The sequence below is a fragment of the Falco punctatus genome (genome assembly GCF_963210335.1).
Source record: "Falco punctatus genome assembly, chromosome: 1".
In the NCBI taxonomy this organism is placed as follows: Eukaryota; Metazoa; Chordata; class Aves; order Falconiformes; family Falconidae; genus Falco; species Falco punctatus.
The window spans coordinates 50,888,299-50,901,841 of NC_137580.1; the positions used below are offsets into that span (position 1 = coordinate 50,888,299).

General features: G+C 36.7%; 1 protein-coding gene across 1 annotated transcript in view; it reads left to right on the top strand.

Moving 5' to 3' along the window:
• PPP2R2C (protein phosphatase 2 regulatory subunit Bgamma) overlaps nucleotides 1-13,543 on the top strand; it is a 209,737-nt gene that overhangs the window by 161,363 nt on the left and 34,831 nt on the right.

The window sequence follows — 13,543 nt, forward strand, 5'->3', positions numbered from 1 at the left end:
TAGAATCAAATATGTTTGCTGGAATTTCAGCCCAGAATCTCAGTGTTGCCTGGTGAGATCCCACTTCCCATCACTTCCATCCATACTCTAAGTCTGCATTAGATAAAGTGGCAAACTCTTCAGGAGAGAGAAATCCTATAAAAAGGTAACAGAGATCAAGAAATGGTAGGAAAATGGTTTTGTTTTGGAAAAATGTAAGTTGGTGTACCTTTGTTCCATAGAGATTGTCTGTAATGGGATAAAATGTCACTGAGCACTAGAAAATGGTTTTTTGCTAGGGATCACTTGCTTTAATGGGCAGAGAAAAATAATCTAGTGTTTTCTAAAAAAATATGTCATGATTCTAACCTTGTAAAAGGTAATCAGAAGCAAAAACTTTGTCGTCCGCTGAAATTAATCTTTACATTGCCAATGCTTAGCATTTAGTCATTTGATGATGAATTTAGGAAAAGTGTTGTAGTACCTAAGCCTGCTTATTTCTCCCAAGAATTTTGTGTTTAAGTTACTCTTACCTGAAGCAATGGAAGAGCTTTTCATTTGAAAAATTACTATATTAGGTGGAAATTCATGGCTATCCATTTCCAATGATTAGCTATTAATTTCAGTTTGGTTTTAGGTGATCTGATTTTTGAAGCTCTGAAAAGCGGCAGATTCCATTGACTTTGCCTGTTAACTTTTGGATTTGAGATCTTTCCGCTTAAGAGTATTTGTGCATTAAAAAGAAATTATTTTGAAGTTACCAATGCAACTGTAGATACCAAATCACCTGATAACTTGAAGGTCATTTACACTGGTATAATTCAGTAATTAGTTTTGCCAAGATGTGATTAATACATTGGCAGCAGGTACTGTAGTTCTTATATAGTTCTTATTCCCAATGATGAATATTTCTGTGTCAGCAAAGCATCATATGTATGAGTGGCAGCAGATCATAGGTCATATACAGAACAAGCTCCAGTATAAAGCTTATAAAGTGCTGCTGATGGGACTGCAAGAAAGTGCTGTCCTGTATACATATGGTAGCGATTAAGGGTATTTAAGAGAATTCTTGAAATCATGAAAAATGGTCCCTCATTCCTGGAAAGATTCTTTGCATTAAGTAGTATAAGCTATGCATACTGTGTTTTTCAGATGCCCAGAAAACTAAAGTTCTGTTTTGTAGGGAGGCCTGAGATGCCTTTCCTATCTGACTAGAGTTTTCATGCTTTTTCGATACTGACTTAAAGCTTAACAAACAAACCAAGTTTATAAATGGGCTCTTCCAGACAGTATTTTTGGGCTTTTTCAATTAGTGTTGTGGATCTGGAAAAGCAAGTATGACTCCACTATTTGTTCTGACTACAGTAGTTATTGAAGGGGAAAGAAGAATGTTTTGCTACGGTCAGGTGAAGTACATATATGTTATTTCTTGTCTAGAATGCCAACCCATGCAAATTCTGATATTCTCCTTTGGTGGACTTATTCAGAAATAAATCCTTGCTCACATGGAAGTAAAAAATACTTTGTGTCTTGTTTAGTTGTTGGGAGGACTTCCTCATTGTACTGAGGAGTTCACAAATAATGGTATCCAAAATAAAGCCAGATGAAAATCAAGAGACAGATTTGCAGTCAGGTGGGTGTAGAATAGCTTGAATTTCCAAATATCAAGTTTAAGCTTCATCCCAGGAGATAGGAAGGTGACTGAGTCTTCATTAGCCAATATAAGAGTTAAAGTAAATTTAATCGGTACTTTTGGAGACAAAAAAGGCATAGTGAAATGCATTTTGGCTTCTCTTACATTTTTTTCATACATTAGTTTGCATTTCCTTTATAAGACGTTTGTAACATTAAGTCTCAAACTGTGATGGTTTGAACAAAGTACAGTAACCACTTTATGTTAAAATATTAACTACGTACCACACCTTACCTATATGAACAAGCAAAGCTAGGCAGAATTCAAATGTTGAAATTGTGTATGTACTGTAGTAAGAATATTTTGGTATACATTAAACTGCAGAAAGACAGTGCTTAACAGAATAAAACCCTATCATAATTTTAATGGAGTTGTTAAGCAGTATTATCACTAGGTATCAGTGATCAAAAAAAGACTGATTTTCTTTAAATTGTTTTAGATTCTGTAGGGGTCCACCCTAATCGTCTATGTAATACTAGATAAATAATAATTAAGAATAATATAAAAGGGGGAAAGAATTCTCTGACTGCTAGGCTGGGGAACATGCTGACTCCATGAGCGTGTAATTAAACAATGCATCAGGCACCTGTTCTTTGTAACTACTGTAGCCAAATGTGGCATGAAGTAAATAATTTTAAGCTTTAAACAAAGTATCTCATGTGACCACTAGAATGAGGATTTTAGAAATGTTGTAGCTGGGAAGGTCCTTGATGTGTGCTTTTGCTACCTGTTAGGAAGAATACAGTAGGTATTCTTTTATTAAATTCACACAAGAAACATTTTAGTGTCAATTGAGGAATAAAATAAGTAAATAAGTAAGTATGTGTAACTGTAAGTTGTCATCTCTGAACTGTATAGAATCCCAATAGTAAATGAAGGTTTTCATGAACTCTCAACAGGCTCATTTGTAAGAAAAATTCTGTGTCCCTAGTGCAAAGTGCCAAGAGAGAACTGCATTTCTAGAATCACCGAAATGACTCTGTCCTGTAAACACTGACAGATACAGCTTCTGCAACAGGCATTGAATTGGTTCTTGTGCTTCTGTTGAGGCAGAACTACACCCAGCTTGGACACAATATTATTTCTGATGTGGTCATCATCTATTGTAGAATATGTTAATTGGATACAGCTTTTAAGCTTTTCAGAGCAGGAACAGTTGTGTGTTTGTATGTTATCTGGTGCAAATTACAGTCTTTATAACTAACTGCTGTAATTCAAATAATACGTGATAATTATAGCAGTAAGGCTGTGTGAGTAGGGTCTATAAGGACCTCGAGGATGACTTGTTTTCAAGAAATACAGGCAATTCTCAGTATCTTTTAGGAGTCTTTAAGTCCAGATTTAGGGAGCTGTGAAAATGTGAATAAATTTGCAATAGTGGTAGTTCAAGATTTTTGTTTGGTTTTATTTCTTGATAGACAATACTTGATGATCCTTGTCAGAAGCAATTGCTTTTAAACTATTCTCATCACCTTAACTTGACTTCTATCTCAGGAATTTGACTATAAGCCAGTTAGAGAGAATTGGATGAAGGAGCATGTCTGATCACCAAAGTAGTGGTATCAGAGGTACTTAAACAGTATTTTTTAAGCAGTGAATCACTGTCTGAGACTCTCCTGCCATACAGCTGAAATGTACATTGCAGCAAAAGCAAATGATACACAGCTGGAGTGTCAGATCTCGGTGTCTTCAGGCATGGGATAGTGCTATGGAAATATATGCTATCTAGCCATCCTCCAAAAATAAATAAATTGGAAGAGTTGAGCCTGGCTGTGAAAAACTAATTACAGCTGAGGCCTTTGCATTCTTGGCAAAGACCAGTCTCTCCCTTTTTCTGGAGTTGCTTTTAAAGAAGTTAAGGTGATTTGAGCACAGCTATAGCCTTGGGATAATTACTGCACTGCAGATTTATTGTTTAATAAAAATATTAATTTGCTAATCAGAATACGTAATTTTCTTACTTATCACTCCTGTCCATACACAACTTGAATGAATAAGTATGTGATTATGTTATCAGCTTAATGGATTTCTTCATCTAACCCACTTTCTTCTCTAATGCATATATCTCCAAATAGAGACCCATACCTATTATTTTGTTGCTGCAGAGGTAAAAGAAAAACATAACCAGAGGCATTAAAATACTCTTGTTTTTTGAAACTGTATAGTGAATTGCAAAAAGGGGGGAAAAATTAACTGGACTTGCAGCAAATTATAAAGAATAGTGTGAAATCCTGAGCCCTTAAAAGCCATTTTGGATTGCTTTAATAGTACATTAAAGAACGCAGCTGGAATTTCACCGTGTGCATATGTTTGTAGAGTTACCTAAGCAATGTAACTATAGAAGATACTTAGAATTTTACAATAGATGCAAAGATGTCTTTTCACAGACCTCCACAGAACCAATTGGTTTCCAGTTTAATTGGGACTGTAGCAAACAAGTTACTATTTTGTACCAGGAATGCCCTTTGAAATATCATTATCTCAAGCTTTCTCGAGTTTATTGCTATCAAAGAGAGAAAGAGCACTTAGTAGAGCTGAAATGAACGTTAGCATCACCAGCCAGATCTCCTTTTTCACCCTAGTGGTTTATTCTGACAGGATTTTCAGGTTTTATCCAGAATCTGAGATCCTTAGCAAAGAGAGACTTGGGAAGTAGAGCAAGGAGTATTTACTTACAGATAAAGGGTCACATCACGGAGCTGATTCTCAGCTAAGTAGCACTCGTATTTTAGTGTAATGTGGCTGCAGTCCTGTGGAAATAGGTAACAGGATTCACTCCAAGATTTATTGTCTTACTGATTTTATTTCTTCAGTTGATGAGTTTTAATCGGTATGGTGTCATTGTGGAAGCTTTTAAATTGCATGCTTCTGTTTCCCTCTGGATTAATTTCTCATTGAAGCATTTTAGAAATGAGCCATTCTCTGTTGTCACAGGTGCAGGTGATGTATCCAACTTGAAAAACATGTATTATGAATTTATTGAAAGTTAGGAAAACCCCCCCAAACATTTACACAATTCTAGGTACAATTATACGAAAAGATAATGTATAAATAATTTAATCAGCTCTGCCAGAGGGGCGAATTCTCTTAAATGAGTCTAATTATTCACATTCCCATGTGAGTTTGTGCTTTGCAAGGTTAATTTCAAGTCCAATCTTTTGCAGAATATTAACGTGAAGGAAAAAAAAAGTAACTTGCTTTGCTGATTGGCTAAAATCTTTTCTCTTGAAGAGTATTCCATGCAAGAACAGAGATGTCATAAAAAATGCTCACACGGTTGTCTCAGGTATTGTAAAGCCTGCAGTCTGTCCCTCTGTGTTCCTCTGAGTCTTTAAAACCTGAGACCATGGAAGATTTTATCAATATTTAAGTAGCCAGGGTACTTCTATTAATGTAGAAGTTTCTCTTTTCTGTTGTCGTAACACAAACTGGCAAAGACTGCACTTTAGTAGTGCCATTGCACATGAAATTGCAGTAGCTAAGGGAGGTCACTTTTAGGGCCTTTGGAATAAAAATGCCCTGTAAAGAAAGGAATATTAATATTAGCAAAGTTACAGCACCAGAGTTAGGAATAAGTCCATTTGGACTATTTTCATACTGACTACAGGCAGTGTGACTTGCCTGGAATCAATGTTCTGAAAGCACACCGAGCAAACGGGCAGAAAGCTGTGAATATCGAACCCCTTTGCCTTGGGGAATAATCCTGGTGTTTCAAACTCCTGGAATCTGTATTTCTCTTCAGTACCTAGAGACCAAGGTGATGGGTATTTTTGTAAATCCTTTCACATAAATTGAGCAACTAGGTAATAAGTGCTGCCAAAAGGTTTTAATTGGTTGACTTGTATAATTTAATATAGATGATTTAGAAAACTTTCACTATGGAGCTCCTCATTTTCATTTTCACATTGCTCATCTTCAGGGATTTCTTGGCAGTGCAAAGTTAGTTGCAGTCAGAAATACCAGTATAAATTCTGAACATAAGCCATTATCAGTATTTCTAAAGTACCTATTTTTCAGAAGTATCTGGGTATTTTGAAGATGGTTTTATTTGACTACTTCCATAACAAACATGAAGGGAAGGGCAGTGTGTTAGGCTGTAGAAGGCACTTTGAGCTAGCTAAATCTTGCAAAAAATTAGTCCTTTGTGACTTGAATTGTAACTTCAGTTAAAACATGGAATTATTCTACTCTACTGGTGTACAAATACTGCTGTATTGGGGTTTTCTGAAAGGTATATAGAAGAGTGAATTGCACATTGGAAAAGAAAAATTTCCACAAAATGCTCTAAAAAGTCTATACCCTCCAGCTGGAAGTTCTGTGTCTGCCTTTTGATAAGCAGATCTTCCTCAGCTTCATGGGATTTTAATAATTATGAGGAAGAAATGTCTTGATGGTGTTACTGTTACTGAATAGGTTATTCATTAAAAAAAAAAAAGACATTTTATCTCTTCTCTCCAAGTTATGTGGGAAACAATCCCTGGCTACTTTTAAGATGGAGTTTAGGAAGTTATATATTCCGAAACTGAGATGTCTAAAAGAGGACTGAGAGGGATCTACTTGGTTTGCTGAATCCAGTCCCTGGTATTACAGAGAAATACTCGTTTGTGACAATGTTGGATTTCGTCTGTACTACCAGGGATTGGATTCAGCAAACCAGTAGATCCCTCTCAGTCCTCTTTTAGACATCTCATTGATTTCAGGAAAGCAGGTTTATGAATGATTAAATATTGGTTTAGTTTATAATTTGTCCTTGCCTTATGAAGTTGCACTCTTTTCTTGGAACCCGGGCTAGTATGTGGTACATGGTGCCACTTATACTACGCAGAATAGTACTGCCTGAAAGAAGCTGAGCTAGGTGACTTAATAGGTCTCACCTATTAATAATTTATATGTACCTGAGGCTCTTCTGGTATTTATGTTCCAAATGTAACATTAAGCATCCCACAATAATTTCAGACACATAATTAATTAATATGCAAATATTTCAACTAAATATGACTTTGCAGTCTTTCAGTGATTGAGTACTGTACACAGAAAAACGCAGATATGCATTTAGAAAGGCAGGTCTTCCTCTGTTGACTCATTCACTTAATTTTGCTCTCAGCTGTGTATATGCAGATAATGATTTCTTTGCTCTTGAAAATTTGAATGTGCATATGGTTGTTGCTGAAGCAGGCATGTGACTGTGTCTATAGAGGAAAATGTAGGCATTCTGTTCGGAAAAAAACCAAGCCAAAAATCCAGTTCTTAAATAAATTAAAATTTTCCAGTATCTACTTCTGAATTAATTATTCTGCAAGTATATTAATGGTTGCAATGTGTATGAACAGGCCTTTCTATGAGAAAGTTTGGGTGTAACTTGCACAGTTTTAAATATTCCTAGCAGTGCTATTCTACAGTTCTCTGCTTTCAATGCTTGTAAATGTTGCAGCTACTCCATAGGCAGGTTCTCATATATTAGATTTGCTTCTCTCCAACTCGCATACAGCAAAGTCTGTGACATTTTCTGAATGTATGGCAGTAAAAACAATTTCCTAAAATTTGACTAAGTACATTTTAAATATGTTGATTCTTTTTTCAAGTAGTTGTGTAATGCAGACTTGGGGCTTTCTTGCTGCTTTCTGTTTTTATTCTACTGAGATAATGGGAATACAAAGTAATTCTGATGTTACAAAGATCAGAATGAGTCTTTAGACTAATCGGCATTCTGGGGAAAAATTCCAAAAGTGTAATAATAACAACAAAAGAACCTCTCAAAACCAACTAACCAAGAAGAGAATGCGAGAATACACACATGCCTGGAGTACTGTGGGCAGGGAGGGGAGAGACCACTAAATCAGAATCTAGAACTATTGCTGGCCCTTAAGCTGACCTTTGCCAAGCCTTTGCCACTTCATGACTCAGTTTCATTCTCTGTAAAACATTGACGTTGATACTGACTCTCCTTTGCTTTGAACTTTAATGAATGGAAAACATTTCCTAATACTACTTTTAATTTCTTGCCAAGTATCTCCAATTCTGAATAAAACTTGAAACGGAAAGTCCAGGATTTGCATCTTTGGTTCAGAAGTTTAGTATTTAATTTCTGACCCTGGCTTTCTGTTCAGCCTTGAACAAATCTTGTTAGTCCCTGAGTCCTTAGGGAGTCTGGTTCCTATCAGCTGCTGGTTAAACCAGTGACATCTTGGTTCCTGAACACATTTAAAGGGTCTGAATGTTAACCTCTGTGTTCCTTATGTTTTGTAAGTTTATAGTATTGGAAGACAGAAATAAGAGAGCTCAATCAGGCATGCATCTAGCTGAAGCTTTAGATAATAGATTGTGAGGAAGCACGTGCCGTCTTGTACTGAGAGTGGTATGCAGAGCATAAATGTGAGGCTGTTGCCCAAGGAGCACCACTGTAGCGTGCAGACCTTATTATCCGCACTGTATAAATGTGTATTACTAATAAGACAGTAGGTTGTACTGAATATATCGTCCTATCTCTGGGTGAGCTAGAGCTCAACGGTAGCTTAGTTTTTATACCTCTTGTTTACCTAACATGGCCAAATTCTCTTTCATGGCTACTTCTAGGTGAGTAGCTGGGAAGTTTATTGCTACTACAGCCTCTTAGCTATGACCATGTCTTTTCTTCTTCCAGTAACATCTTCTTTTTTATCTAACTTTAGGATGTAATCCTTAAGAAACCTCAGAAGCCCGCAGAACTGTGTAACATTACTTAATCTCTTCTTTGTCAACACTTGTATTCGTTCTTTATATTATAAGCAACCCCTTTACTTTATGCTTGCACAGTGCCTAACGTAATTGACTGTGACTTGGCTATCCACATAGAGCTAACAGGCCCCATAGCAGTTTTTACTTTTCCTGTACCTCATAATCCTGATATGAGGAAAAATACAGGAAAAAAAAAAGCTGTCAGAAGCCTTTCTACTATCATAATAGCACCATGTAAACAACTTGGATGGAGACATTTTATTGCCAATCAAAGTCAACCCATTTAAATTGATATTTTTAGAAATCACTGCTAGTGTGAGATTGTTGCTAGAGGTCCCAACTCCAGTATGATGCCTGAAGAATCAGTGTTTTAAAGACAATGGAATTAAAAATGGAATTGGGCTGACATTGTACTACCAAGTAATTTTCGGTATGGATCAATACCTTGCATTAACAGACATCACGTTCAAGACAGCTTGAAGGAGCTCACACTTATGCAGCAGTTTCTGGTTTTGTGTTTCAAAAGAGTCAAATGGTACAGACAATGTAATTGCAACTCTCTGGGCTTTTAAAAAAAAATGTACATGTACATGCTTTTAGTCAAGCAGTGGTGTGAATGCCGTGTGATAAAAGCATTGACACTGAGGCTATTAGGAGTACTTAGAATATAAATACTGGGTCATCTCTCTGCCTAAGGTAAAACACTGGAATTTGAAGAAAAGGCCAAATCCATTAACCTATTGACAATCTATTCCAGAAACCCTTGACTCTTGGACAACAGGTCTGAAAGACAGAGATTCAGAAGCTGGACCCTATCTAACAGTGTCGTGACATGCCAATTGTAGAATTGTTATTCAGCAGTCAAAACAGATGGTCTATCTTTGAGAAATGAGAAGAAAGGAGTAAGTGGCGGGTTATTTACAAGTTAGGTTTGATTCTTTCTTTCAGAATAGGATTGATATAATCACATCATGATGTCAAGCATACTGAGGCCTGATTCTGTCCCTGCTCCCGTGATGTAAACAACCTGGAAGAAAAGTAGCTATTTGGAATTAATTCCCTCAGCTGGCACATGGTATAGGAATGATATAATCACCATGTAGGAAGTGTAAAACTGGTAGAGCTTGATTTGTAAGCATCACAGTTCCCTCCTTGTAATGAAAATAGTGTGCATTAAATGACTAACAGAGGAAACCACTCAGAGAAATGCTTATATTAAGTGTAGAGCCACAGCAGGACCACAGTAATCAATTACCCTGAGCTGAAGCTGATTTCAACTGCTAGTCAGTGAATCTTTCTAGGACTACACTGGAACGTAGGTGTGAGATGCAGACAAAATTAGGAGCTGGAACAAACCTGTGGAAAACACAGGGAGCAGCCAGGTTTGAGAAGATATGTTATGCTGAAGTTTATTTTTTGAAAGTGCTTAAAAATTGCAAAAACCCAAGTCCCACGCAGGGGTAAAAATGAAGTGTCACATCAGCGTATATTGAAATTAGAAAGATGAGAATTTTGGTTTTCTTGTGAAGTTATAATGGAAAATTCTGTCTGGCTTTCTAAAGAAAGCCTCCCTCCTCCATTGCATTTCAATAAATGGGGCCAATTAATTTTTTTTTCTGTAGCTGTCATCTGACCGTACAAATTATTTCCTTCTTGCAGTGAACTCACAAGTCATATAAAAATGATTCCAAAGTAATGATACAAAATCCAGTCCTTTATATACTATAGCTTGTGAGTTGCAAGTTTGTTTTCTACAGAATTCAGTTTCTTGTAGAATTCCTTGATGGTTTCAGGAAGACAAAGCAGCTATTTCTTTATGCATACTGTTCTCTTCAAAGGGAATTTAATCTGTTTTGAGGAGGCTGCTATGTTTCCATTATCGTACAAGGAGACTTATTCTGGAACCTTTTTTCCTCAGCAGGAACCCTATGTATTTTCCATATTCTCATTATACATATTTTGGCATGAGCATAAAGCAAGCTTGCTCATTTATATTCTAGCTGATCAAGAGGAGAAGTCTGATTAATGTAAATTTTGGATCAAGGTAAGGGCCATCTTTGTAACCTGCACTAAAAAGAACTTTATGGAGTGACTTCTCCCAGAGGAGGGTATTTCTGTTACATCAGTGGCCCAGAAGCAGGGGAACAAATTTTGTTCCTCCTTTCATCCTCATTTTACTATCAGCTGCACAACAGCAGCAAAAAATACTGGATTAGAACTAAACATACCATGTAACTGAATTGCGTGCTTGGGTTGCATCCCTCACTGTGTATCATTGCAGGTTGTTAATCATGCCTTTCCTTATGCTCTTTCCTCCTTCCTTTCCCACTGCTTTGCTTCCCTCCCTCCCCTCCCTCAGGTCTTTCCCTAAAGCCTCCTTTCTCCTCTCAGTCAGGTTCTGTCCTGCCTACTTGCTCTCCTATGTTATACCTTTGTTCCTGAATAATTTTGGGAAAGAATATAGACACTCTTAGCCAAAGTTAAAGCTTGCATTGCCTTAGAGTATCTTTGTATGTTTTCCCAAAATTAACTCCTGGACTTGTAACTACTAACTCAACTCTAAGAGCGTCATCTCTCGCTGTTGTGGTCTCCAAGCAAACTAGACCTTTAATTTCCATTTTGGAGGGGAGGCTGGGTATATGAGACAGCAAATGGTTGGGTTAGGAGAGACAGACCTGTTCTGTTTTTTACGAGCAAGAAGATACTTTCTGTTCCTTGTTTTAATGTTAATGAATTTAAATACTTGCCAGTGCATTCCAGCCCATGGCTGGCAAAGTACCAGTTCAGCTTTTCCTTAGTGTAGTTATCTATTAGGGATCAAAATGCCTTATTCTTGGTAAGCACTTGTGGGAGTCAAAGCAGTGTAAGGACCTTTTTCATTTTCTTAGGAGCAGTTACTACCCTGTTCATGCACGGGAACCCCAGCTTTTTTAGGACAACAGAAATGTATTATAGTGCACTGCCAATGGTGAACTCTTTGGTCTTTCTGTCTTAGATAGCTTTGGTCCTAGTTGTTTTTGTACATGCTCTGAAAATGAACCATGTTATGTGTGGCACAACAGCAGTCAAATGTGACTGGTATTTGAGATGTGAATGAACTGGGGGAGAGGGACCATGCCCCACTCAAGACATCTCCATGAGATGTGATTGCGAGGGAAGATGATAGCATAGGAGAAGACTCTACAGATTTATGCCATTGGAATACTTTTCCCTTTAGCAATGGAATTTTCATTTAATCGGTTTCTGCCAGATTCCCTCTTCTTTGAGCTCTTCAAGTTCACCAAAGGGCCTGTTTCTGAAGCACACTGTTTGGTCCAATTTTTTATATATTTTCCTGCTGTGCAACGTTATGCTTAAAAGGAAGAAAAAGACACAAAGGGAAGATGGAAAAATAGAAATGTGAAATGTCTCATGGGAGATGCTTGCCCTTACCATGTACGCTAGTTTAAATACAGTTCCCACACATCACATGTCAAGCTGTACTTGATTGTTTTCAAATAGATGGCAAAAATCATGAGAGGAGGAAAATGTTCTTTTGTGTGACATGTTCTTCTTTTGATACATTGGGTTCTGTGGCTGTCAAAGCAAGGGCTGTTTTTCCATCTATTATTAAAAATGCATTTGGGGTAAATCTCTTTTGCAACTCTCTATTCCCTTGATTGTTTACATCAATACAAGTGTTATTGTTTTAATTTTTCTAAATCTAACGGAAGGATGAATTTTCAGTGGTGCATTTTCTTTATGATCCTCAGTAGGCGATAAGTTTCTTTCTTAGTGGAGATTTAGATCACATCAGGAAATGCAGTCTGTTTCAAGTATTTTCTGCTTTTCTGGCAGGAGAATGGAATATTTAATTTCATTATTCAGCATAAGGTTATTCATTTCATGCAATGAAGGAGAATTCATCAATATTGTCTTCAGCATCCAGAAAAATGATACTTACCGTGACTGTTTCACATACTCTATTTATATTTTATATCTTTCTCATCACTCAGCAATTATTCATCTCTCTGCTGAGAGGTAAAATTCATGTATTGAGTTACTATAATTTCTCTGAACTCTGAAAGTGATTCAGTCACTGAAAGCAATTGCTTTTACTTAAAGATACTTCTTGAGACAGATTTACCAGATACAAATAACCGAATAAGGGTTATTTTTTCCAGTTTATTTTCAAGAAATATTTAGTGATGCTTTATAAAATGGGTAAATCAATGTTGCTACATCTTAACATTCATTGCGCTAATATTAATCAGGATGGATTCTTAGAGATGAATGCAAATGTGATAGTGCAAGTAAGTGGGAATGCAGTTGAAATGCAACATTAATTCATTCCCGGTTGTTATTAAATGTCACAAGATATTCATAGTTTTGCTGATATTTTCTTTTTAAATCACTCTGTGTAAAAAAAAAAAAAAAAAAAAAAAAAAAAAGGCATTACTATGATGTATTTGTCTGTACAAACTCATCAAGATAATTATTCTGAATCTTTTGTATTATGTTTTATTTCATTGTAGCATCCCAGATCTGCATTTTTGGGAAAGATCAAAGTATAGAATGTCAAGGTGGTGATAGACTGTACCGCATTCCCACAGAAATCAATCAAAGGTCTTCCAGTTGGGAAGCAGGCACAGTGGGAACAGAAACAGGCTTGGTATCATGATATGTGATTCCTCTTGCCATCAGTAAAACAGATTTTCTCATTTATCTCGTCCTCTGAGATGTTTAAATTTTGAACATCAGCTGATTCAAATTTTATGTTCAGGGAATCCAGGCACAGAGATGATTTGTGTTTAGTGCACTGAACTAGGACTCAGTAGATCTGAATTTGTTCTGTCATGCATTTCCCATGTGATCTTATGCAAATCCTTTATTGCCTCTCGCATAGCCTCGTCAATAAAGTAGGGTAATGTTACTCTTCTTCTTGTTCGAAGGATTTGTTAACATTTGGATGGCTTATCTACAGTGGATTGCTGAGGGCCGTGTGAAAATGTACAATCTTATTTAAATGTACTACTTTACATATATATCCCTTTCATTTTATGTTTCTGTATCTACTCTCTTCTTACGGCCCCCCCATGGGACTTTTTCTTTCATTCTTTTCTTTATAAGCAATATTCCACAGGCTGGCCTTCTCCTCCAAATACACGCCAGTCAGGT